The 10,011-nt window shown below is 40.5% G+C and overlaps 1 long non-coding RNA gene across 1 annotated transcript; it reads left to right on the forward strand.

The window, feature by feature from the left end:
- The first annotated feature begins 4,179 nt into the window (after positions 1-4,179).
- Positions 4,180-5,541, forward strand: LOC139999734 (uncharacterized). The gene is made up of 2 exons (XR_011805239.1): positions 4,180-4,287; positions 4,558-5,541. It is a non-coding gene; the product is annotated as an uncharacterized lncRNA (long non-coding RNA).
- The last annotated feature ends 4,470 nt before the right edge of the window (positions 5,542-10,011 follow it).

Genomic DNA, 10,011 nt, shown 5'->3' on the forward strand with positions numbered 1-10,011 from the left:
CAGTTTTCTGGTAACAGTTTCTGATTTGACTCCATTTGCCAGCATGTATCTAAACATGAACAAATACTTGGGGGGCCATGGGTTTGTCTTGCAAGGGTAAGAAGAGGGAAGAAGGACATACAAACTCAGTTGTGTTTTTTTGATCCCTGATGCCAACTTCGTGCTCACATCACTGGATGTGAAGAGCTCCTTGAAGAATTTCTACTGTCATCATTGCTGCCATTTCATTTCTCTGGCGTTTTATAGGCAAAGCTTGACACTATTAATAACATTAATAGGACATGTCACTGCAGTCTTAAATTGTCATCCCCCAATCATTGATCTAACGTCTCACTTGGACGTGCCAGCACATACTGTCTGCTAGAATTACTTCTACTAAATAGCTGTAATTGCCATGCCCGGCTCGTTTTGTCTTGGGTGCCCTATAAAGATCCCTGGCAAACTAGCTTAATTCACTACTGAGAGGAAGATCTGCTTTGTGTCCTCTGTGCGTTGACTGATTTCTAGTTTTATTCCCGCAGAAAAAATGTGCTGGTCCCCTCCTCAGAGCAGCAGCGCGTCCCACAGCAGTGCACATTTGCACAGAAGTGCTCTTGGCCGAAGCAAGAAGGCAGGAGGACTCTGCACAGGCTGGAAAGCCCTCTTGCTTATTATACCTCTACGACTAGGGATAAATCACATAAATCCCGTATATATTGATGCATTTAAAGTAAGGTTTTCTTTCAATTCATTGCTCGTTACTGTCAAATAAGTTTGGGTATCTGTGATGTCAGTAAAGAAATGAATTACAATTTCCTTTATTCCTTTTGAACTCCTAGGAATGCTTTAAGATGCCACAGTCTTTGGGAGCATTAGGAGGGAAACCAAATAATGCCTATTATTTCATAGGATTTTTAGGTAAGGAAAAAAGAAACTTATTCCAAATGTGCAGATGATCAAAAGAGAACATTTTTTGAAGGGGAAATAGTAAGGGGTCTAAGCGTGAACCTCTAGAAGTAAAGAAAGATGAGAATAGAATAAAATAAATGAAGAAGCATATCTAAAAGAGTTTAGAAACAGTATGAGATGATCCTTAACAGGAGCAGAAAGTTAACAGCAAAGCTAGGTGTAAAAATAAGTGATGACATCAACAAGAGCAACATACTGAGAATAGCTGATAGCATTTGACAAGTGTATTGGTCAAATGTCACTTTTATTTTCTTGTATTTCAAAACTGTTTCTGATAGCAGTATCTTTTTCACCTTTTGCATACCTTCTGTTATTAAGTATTGCTCTAATTAATTTAAAATGCATTCCTTCAGATTTCACCCCACTTTGGGCCAAAATTTTGCAACCCTATTTTGTCCTTTTGTAAAACCTAACCTGTTTTAGTTAGGCTTTTTTGTTCCAATTTCTGAATGAATGCCTAATGGGATTACAGATTGCATCTGTGAACATCCTGTACCTTTTAATCTGTCAAATGTTAGTGTTTACAACACTTGAGATTTAAAAAAAAAAAAAAAAAAAGTACTGGATCTCACATGGAAAAATAAAATTACGTGACAAAGATAGAACATAACCAACCAAAAAATTACAGTAATAGGTGACAATAGGAAGTTATACTAAATACCCTGTGGGAAACGCTGTGTCTAAACCTTCCGATTCTCTTAAAGAATCCCTAGCTGGAAAGTCTAGATTATACTGACTGCAATGGCAATCTAATTTCTATTTTACAGTTCTGGACCAAGTGCTTATTAATGTCACTTGCTTATTTTTAACATACGGCTTTTACCCATCCAGGCAATGAGCTGATCTATCTGGACCCTCACACCACTCAAAGCTTTGTAGATTCAGAAGAAAATGGCACGGTTGACGATGAGAGTTTCCGCTGCCAGGAAGCCCCACATAGAATGAAGATCATGAATTTGGACCCTTCAGTAGCTTTAGTAAGTGTCAGGAAATCTTGAATGCATGTACTTTATCTCAAAGTAATGTCTCTCTACATTGGTAAGGGCAGCAATGCATCTCCTTGAACAGAACCAAGATCACAAAGCTGTCTTCTGTGATCAACACATAGTAGTTTGTACATAACTACATTGAGAATCTTAGGGCAAGTGGGGAGCTGTCTGTACTGTAGGGAGCTCGCTTTGTTTTCTTTACTGAGCAGCTTTTACTTCTTTCAAGAGGCATTATAATGGTCAGAGCAAGGAACTGAAACAGGTTTATGTGTTTTATTCTATCACTACTTTATGTTTGGTCACCTCTAGACAAGTTACTTAAACTTACTTTATATCATAAGTTGAAAATGTTTAAGTGGAATTATTGTATTTCACCCCAAATTACAAATACAAATGTATTATTTGTAATTCACCCAAAATGTCATGGGGGTACTGTGGTATTTGAAAAAATTGGATCTGATCCCATGCCAGTATCCTGTGATTGGGTGATTGGCAGTTGTCACCAGTGGGATGTGTTTCTAAAGCTTTAAACAATCTGTAAAGATACCGGTATCTGTCATTCATTCATATACCTGTTTTTTAATACTGCTGCTTTTTAGAAAGTTTTTTTGTTTTGTTTTAATACTTAACTACGTAACTGTGCAAAATGTGGCATGATGCAACGAGACAGACAAAATCATAATGAAGAGCAAATATTTTCAGTATAGATACCAGAATGGAAATGTTCCTTAGGTGGTCCATCATCTACAAGTTTTCAGCTTCTGCTGATACCTGGACTGTAGGAACTGGGTGGCGCTCCATGGAGGAGCACACAGGAGCTGCTGCTATTTTTTGCTTGACTATTTCGTTAGGGGTTTGCAGGGCCTTGTTCTCCCCGTGGGTTCTCTCCCTAGAGCTGCCACATATTTGGAGTCTTATATCTACTGATCATACAGGGCATTACTGTATCAGAGGTCAAACCGCCTTACCTGCTGGTACCACATACCTACCATCTGCAAAGGTAAAACTCTGTGTGTTTGTTTTTTCCCCTAAGGGCTTCTTTTGCAAAGAAGAATGTGATTTTGATAACCGGTGTAGTCTTGTACAAAAGGTAAGAGTGGGAACTTAGCATCTCGATTTGTTCTTTATAAAGTCTGGTTTTTATTGTCTGTTTTTTGTAAAATTTTCCTTTGCATTTTCCTTTGTATACAAATTGTATGAGCCATGGAGAAGAATGCATTAAAGCATCAGGGTAAGGCAATACTACTGAATTGCTAATTGGAAATTGTTCAGCACTTTACCAGCCACAAACCCTGCCAGTTGGAAAATGGGTGTAAACATCCACACTTGAAGGTGTTACTGGGTGACACTTGCTTTTAACTTCTAATTCTCACTAAATGACTAAGGTTTAACTGCCATATTGTAGTGATGTATCAATGATTTGCTTCCTGATCCTTTTTTATTGTTTGACATAATAGATTGCGTGTTCTAATTATGACTGTTAGTCCCTGCTATCTTAAAGATCTGATTCTGTAAGTGCTGCAGGCCTCTAGCTCCTGCTGATCTAGGGAGAACAGAAGGTGCTGGCTGCCACAGGAAACAGACTTGAGGATGTTTCTGCATGCAGCTGTTAAGCTAAGCACCAGACGTCTGAATGTAAAGTACCATCAACCTCTAAGGGCATTTATTAAAAAAAAAAAAATCATCTAAGGAAAACAGTTTGTAAATAACTGAAATACAGGACAGAAGGTAACTTCTCTTTGAAGAGGAATAGCGTTTGGCTTCAGGAACACCTTTTTTCCTGACCAAAACCTGTCCTTCAAAATCTGATGCGTTTTTTTTTTTTTTTCCCCCTTTGGAGGAGCTGATAGATCTGTCTTTTGTGCTATTGATCAACAGAAAACTTGAGGAGAGTTCTATGCAAGCAACTTTCTTTTAAAAAGCAGAAAATATTGTACATTCCTAGTGTGCTTGCTACCTGTAAACAAAATTACAGGTTTGCAGATATCAAAGCTGATATCAAAAGATGATAAGACTGATAATTTGTAGTACAGTTCAAGAGATCTGTCTTCCAGATGTGTTCTAACTAGGGATGTATTACAGAGACCATGGTGCTTGGATTTCACAGTATGTCTGTATAAAGACTTTTTTTTCCTGATGGACATGCGTAATTAAAAAACACTTTCAATTAAGCAGACACGTTTTGTGTTTGAAGCGTCCCCCGAGCCAGCTTTTAAAATGAAAGCATTCTGTCCTCAGGAGATTCTAAAGCAGCAGAGTCTACGGGTGTTTGAGCTGGTCCAGAAGCACCCGCCACACTGGCCTCCTTTCATACCTCCAACAAAACCAGAAGTGACAACCACAGGAGCAGGTAAGGCACCGATTAAAAGCCTAATTGTGCAATGTTATGTTCCTCGTTAGCAAATAAAAGAATAATCACAGGTAGAATAACTATCCTTTGTGAGTGTCATGCAATATATAGCAGGCATGTATCCAAACAAGCCCTACAATTGCTAGCACAGATTTTTTTTTTCACTCTTACAAAGTACTTTTCTGGAATGCGTCTTTCAAAGTTTTTTTTTTAAGTGAACAAAATCAGGCATGTCTTTAGAAGCATTTTTTTCTTTATCTTTTTTTACAGAACTCATTGAATCTACTGAAAAGCTATTTGAATTGGAAGAAGAATTTGAAATCCTGAGTGTGTGAAGGAAACTGTGGTGACTCTTCTGAGTGTTGAATATATTGGTAATATTATTGCATTGACTTAAACAGCCATGTTAGCCCCGAAGTGCCTGAAATTACGGATAACAGAGCACAGAAATCTAGTAGCATCCAAAACTCCAAGGGCAGTTTAACACACAAGCTTCCCCGGATGGAAAGGCAGTAAGAGATCTTGTGATAAGATGCTTAAAGGGAATCTCTTTTTAACGTACCTTAGCTGGAGACAAACGGGCCTTTGAGATTAAGGCAAAAATACATGTATCACTGGGCACCATGTTTGGAGAAAGGGATAACCCAAATGGATATTTCTTGCTCTCATATAATAATGCAATAGTTTAGTTCTTCAAGCAAAACAGTCTTCAGTTCAGGAGGATGTTTACTTCTGTTCCCTCCTGTGGGCTGCGTCATAGGAAAAATACATTGTCTTGTTTAAAAGATTGACTGGATCAGGAGAAAATTGTTTCCTTGTTAAATATTTTAACATGTATTTGAGCAACCAGACTTTATTACAAAAATGTTTCTGTAAAAGGAACTATGTCTAATGGATACATTTTGCAATAGCCTTCCTGTTTCTGGGAGACCTCAAGAGGAACAGGAGCCTCAAATAGTTGATACAGATCACAAGCACTGTTATAGTTATGGTATATTTCACCTTGACCTTAAAATTCAAATGATTAAAACTTAGGTTATTTCTTTCCGAGTTAAAACGAGTCAAAGGTGGTTTAACTGTACCTTATTTATTTTAGAATAGATTTACACAAGTTTCTCTGTTACAGCACTTTATCTGTGCATCTAATAAATTTCTTAAGCTTTTCTTAGGTTGTATGCTGCTATGTTTGGTTAATTTGTGTGAACTAAATATAAACCAGGTGATCTTAAAACTTAATATAGAAGCGTACACAGATTACTGAATTGTTGCTTTTTGACTTCTTGCCTTTTGAAATCTGTTTTGGTAGAAGTGCCTTAACCCTACAGGTTTATCAGAACAGCCTGGGCAGTTTTATTTCTAAGGCAGAGAATCTCTCTCTAGCAGCCATAAGAAAAACAGTTCAGAATAAAGAAAGGCAAAGATTTTTAATCCATGCTGAAGTTCCTTTTCACTACCAGACAGTCCCCCTTGTGGTCATGTTGTCATGCTAGTGTAATGAACATGAACTGCAGACTTTCGTCTTCACCAATAAATGACAACATAGAGAAATACTGAATATTGTCTCCTCTCACTTGCACCTCTCGATCAGGGCCACTGTTTTTTCAAACAAAAGAGTTAACGAGATCCTATTGCATCTTGTTTAATGTTTATTAACTACAGTTTGGAAACCACAAACGTAGAAAAAAAATATCATTTCCTTATTTTATTAAAACATATATAAAACATATATAAAACATATATAATATATATATATAACACATATTGTGTTGTAAAGCCCACAATTCCATACCAATGACAACAAAAAAATCATCTAATTGAGCATGCAGTTTTCATTAACCTGTTTTTTGTTTCATTTTTTTTTTTTACAAATACCCAACAACACATACACATGTGTTGTGTTGTGTTTTTTTCCATCATTTCTCACTGAAGCAATACCCATCCCGTATCAGATCTGTGTCGTTACTCTAATTTTTGTTCCTAATGTACTTGAAAAACTTCTTAACTCTATTGATTGCAACAGTGGATTTTTTTCCCTCCGATCTTAACTCCATTTATCAATTACTTATTCTCTTAAAATCCTGCTTTTAAGAGATGGTTGGGTATTCACCATCTCTCACTCTTATTTATAGATTTTCTTTTCTTTTTCAGTAGTTCAGCCCTAGTCAACTCGGAGGTGGGCAGCAGCAGCTTCTATGGAGCAGCTATGCTGGAAAAAAAAAAAAAAAAAGTTGAGCCTTGAGGGAAAAGGAAGGTGGGAGAGCCAGATGGGGCAAGAAGAAGGGAGGTGGTTTGACCAGGACACCTTGAGGGTCTGGGAAGAGAAGAAATGGATGGGTGCTTAAGAAATGAGCAGCATCACAGCCTACATACGGAAGAATTGTGACGAGCAGTTTAGAAATGTGAGCGATTGGTGGTCTTGTGTTGATCGGCAGCTGTGCTCCATGGTTATAGCTGTAATTTCAGCAGGTTACTGTGTAAGCCGCATGTTGCCACTTCCTTGATCAAGGCAAATGCTGTTCAGTTGCAGGGAAGAGGGGCAAGACTCAGGGAAGAAACGGAACGGAGAAAACTGTACACTGTGGATATGCACACGTAGCCATAAAATCAGTGCTGGACAGAAAGAGAGAAAGAGAGACAGACAGACAGACAGACAGAGAGACAGAACGAAAGGAGGGAAGGAAGGAAGGAAGGAAGGAAGGAAGGAAGGAAGGAAGGAAGGAAGGAAGGAAGGAAGGAAGGAAGGAAGGAAGGAAGGAAGGAAGGAAGGTAAAGGGAGGGAGGGAGGAAGGTAAAGGGAGAAAGAAGGAATACCCCACACTCATAAAAGTGAGAAAGATCCAGGTGTAAAAGAACGTAAAAGAAAGACAACTGTCATGTTGTGGTCTGATAGTTTCTGGGAGAAAGCAGAAACCCAGCAATTCTGTCTTTCCTACTCCTCCAAACCAATTCCGTTGACAACTCTGAATGCTTCCAGCTAGAAAAAAAAGGAAGAATGAAGTGGAGGGCTCCTTGCCATCACTGTATTTCTGGAGCAGATTTCTGGATAGTCCCCGCAGCCAGCTGTAGGGCCTGTGCCAGGCTTGGAGTGGCTGCAGGGAACATGCCAGGGGCTCGAGGTGCTGCAGGGAACATGCCAGGGGCTGGAGGGGCTGCAGGGCGAGTGACACGGGTTTGAGGGGCCTCAGGTCCCAGCGCAGTGGTTGAAGTCGATGCAAGGGAACATCAGAGTTGTTGGAGGGGCTGCAGGTAAAATGCCAGGGGTTGCGGGGGCTGCAGGGTGCTGAGTCACAGCTTTGCATCAGGTCAAGACGCATTTTCCTAGAACCATCCATTTCCTCCTGAAGGGGCTGAATAGCATGGAACGGTCTTCAAAATGCACAGAGCAGACCCCAGCAAACGTAGGGATGCTGCTAGCAAGTAGGGAACTTTTTTGTTGATGTTGTTAACATTGTTTCACGACAATAGATGCAAACATGTATCTTGAGTTGAGGGCAAAGGTGACCTTGGATCTGAAGCACACAGGCGTTCACTAATGTCCCCCCATCCGGAGTGAATCCACAACGACTCGGAAGGAAAACTAAAGTCCAAAGCAGTGCACTGGGATAAAGAGAGTTTAATAGGGTAGAAAAGGAATAAAAACAATATAATAAATATTAATATTTATAATTTATAATATAATAACGTATAAAAATTGTTTAATTAATAAGATTAAATAATAATCATCATAATTTTATAGTAATAAAACAACGCCATACTGTACAACACAGTCAATAAAGTGGATTTAATGCAATAAAAATAAAACCCATTTATCCCATCCCAATGAGTTCCTATCCCCATCATCACTTCCCATCCCACTGATCATTTCCTATCCCAACAACGTCCCAGTTCTGATCCCAAGGCTGAATTCCCAACTCCCACCCACCCATCCAGCCAGCCATGCACCCATTTTCTGCATTTTCAGGTCACAAGACTCTGATGAAGGCCACCTCAGCCTTTTCCCCGAAAAAAAAAGCTGCTCTTTATTGTGAAAAACTTCACTTTTGCACAACACTGCAGACCCAGCCAAGATGGTCCTGCAAGACAAGGTGAAACAAACATACAAAACCCATATGGAGGTAAATTGGTTCATCTAAACAAATTCCTACCACGAAATCCTGATCCTCAATCTCAGCACCGATGAAAAAAGAGGATACAGTTCCCTCCTCCAAGGTCCCTCTCTGCCCCTGCTCCCCGTGGGCTCCTCTCCATGGCTGCAGCTGCGGCCCGGGGCCTGCTCCTGCGGGGGCTCTTTTTTGCACCTAAGTGCTGTTAACCATCCCAGGCATTTGTTGTTCACATGGTGAATAAGTGCTGTTTTGGATTTACAGAGATAATCTGTAGATTTGGTTCCAAAGGGGTTCAAATTCAGGCAAGGCAGTGAGAGCTTTGTGGGCTGCAGGAGAACCAAAATGCAGGAACTGTCAGGGCTCATCCTCACCCGTGACCAACTCTCATTTGGTCTTCTTTGGAGAGAAAGCCAAGCCAGCCAGATGGCTTCCACTACTTCTATGGGAGTGACATTGGGATTGATCTTTAAAATGAAATGAAGCAGAAGGCTGTGGGTTCTCCAACCTTCAAGATATGCAGCACTTGGCTGGGAAGGTTTCTTCCGTTCCTATGGATTTGAAGAATTAGGGCTGAAAGAAGCAGCAGGACCCTAGGGCCATATTCTGTCATCTCTATGGAAACTCCTGACGGGAATTACCTCCCTACTGGTGTCAAACTGCAGGCAGGCAAACGGGTGTGGTCTCCTCTCTGTGCAACTCCCCAATCCATGGTGTCTCTTTGCATGTGTGAAATTGCATGTGTATAGGGGGTGTGGTGGCAGAAGAGTGAAAGCCTCTTCTGATGGCTCCTAAAGCTGTGAGTCTGACCCTTCTGTGACTGTGCTGAAAGCGATCCTGGGGATAGAAGGGAGAGTGATCCAGCTGCACATCATGAGACGGGGAAGAGACAGAGGCTCTGGCGTGCACTGCTGACTGGTTTGCCTCGGTGGGGTTGGAGTGAGGAAGCTGTACCCTCCTCTGTTAGCACAAAGGAGAGGAGTTATTCCACGCTATTTTTCCTCCTCTGTGTATGAATGGACAGACTGCACAGTTGGTTAAGGCCGTAGCTACTGAAGACAAGAACTCGATTGTCTGCTGCTCTTCAGGCAGAAGGCAGAAGGAATCAAGAGACAGGACTGGCTCTGTCTGCATACTGCAGTAGACGCACTTTTTTGCATCTTCTGTGCGTGAAAAAGTATGTTTTAATTGATAAGAATCCCAAGGGCCTAGAAATACTGCAGTTTTAGGATAAATCTGGTATAAACTGAGTGTCCTGAGGATTTTGAGTACTCCATTTCCGTGGCCAGACCAACAGAAACTCCAGGGCAATAGGAAACACAACTTTCTCTCTCTTATCCTAAATTTCTCCACTTGTTATCTCCTGACCAGCAATTTACAGGAAAGTTACAGGAAAGTGAGGGAAAATATTTGAACTATTTATACACCAGTGCAGGTGGTGCCATGTTAACTTCACTCTTTTGCAAGATCTTGTTTGCTAACAGCAAGTTATGGCCCCTAGGGATGTTTTACCTTGGGGGAGGGAATGGGGGCACACCAAAACAAGTAGAACAAGCAAAATACTGTGGGGTGGAGCTGACAAAACAACAAACAAACAACAAAAAAACAACTACCACCACAG

The sequence above is a fragment of the Anas platyrhynchos genome, chromosome 29, assembly GCF_047663525.1.
Source record: "Anas platyrhynchos isolate ZD024472 breed Pekin duck chromosome 29, IASCAAS_PekinDuck_T2T, whole genome shotgun sequence".
Classification (NCBI taxonomy): domain Eukaryota; kingdom Metazoa; phylum Chordata; class Aves; order Anseriformes; family Anatidae; genus Anas; species Anas platyrhynchos.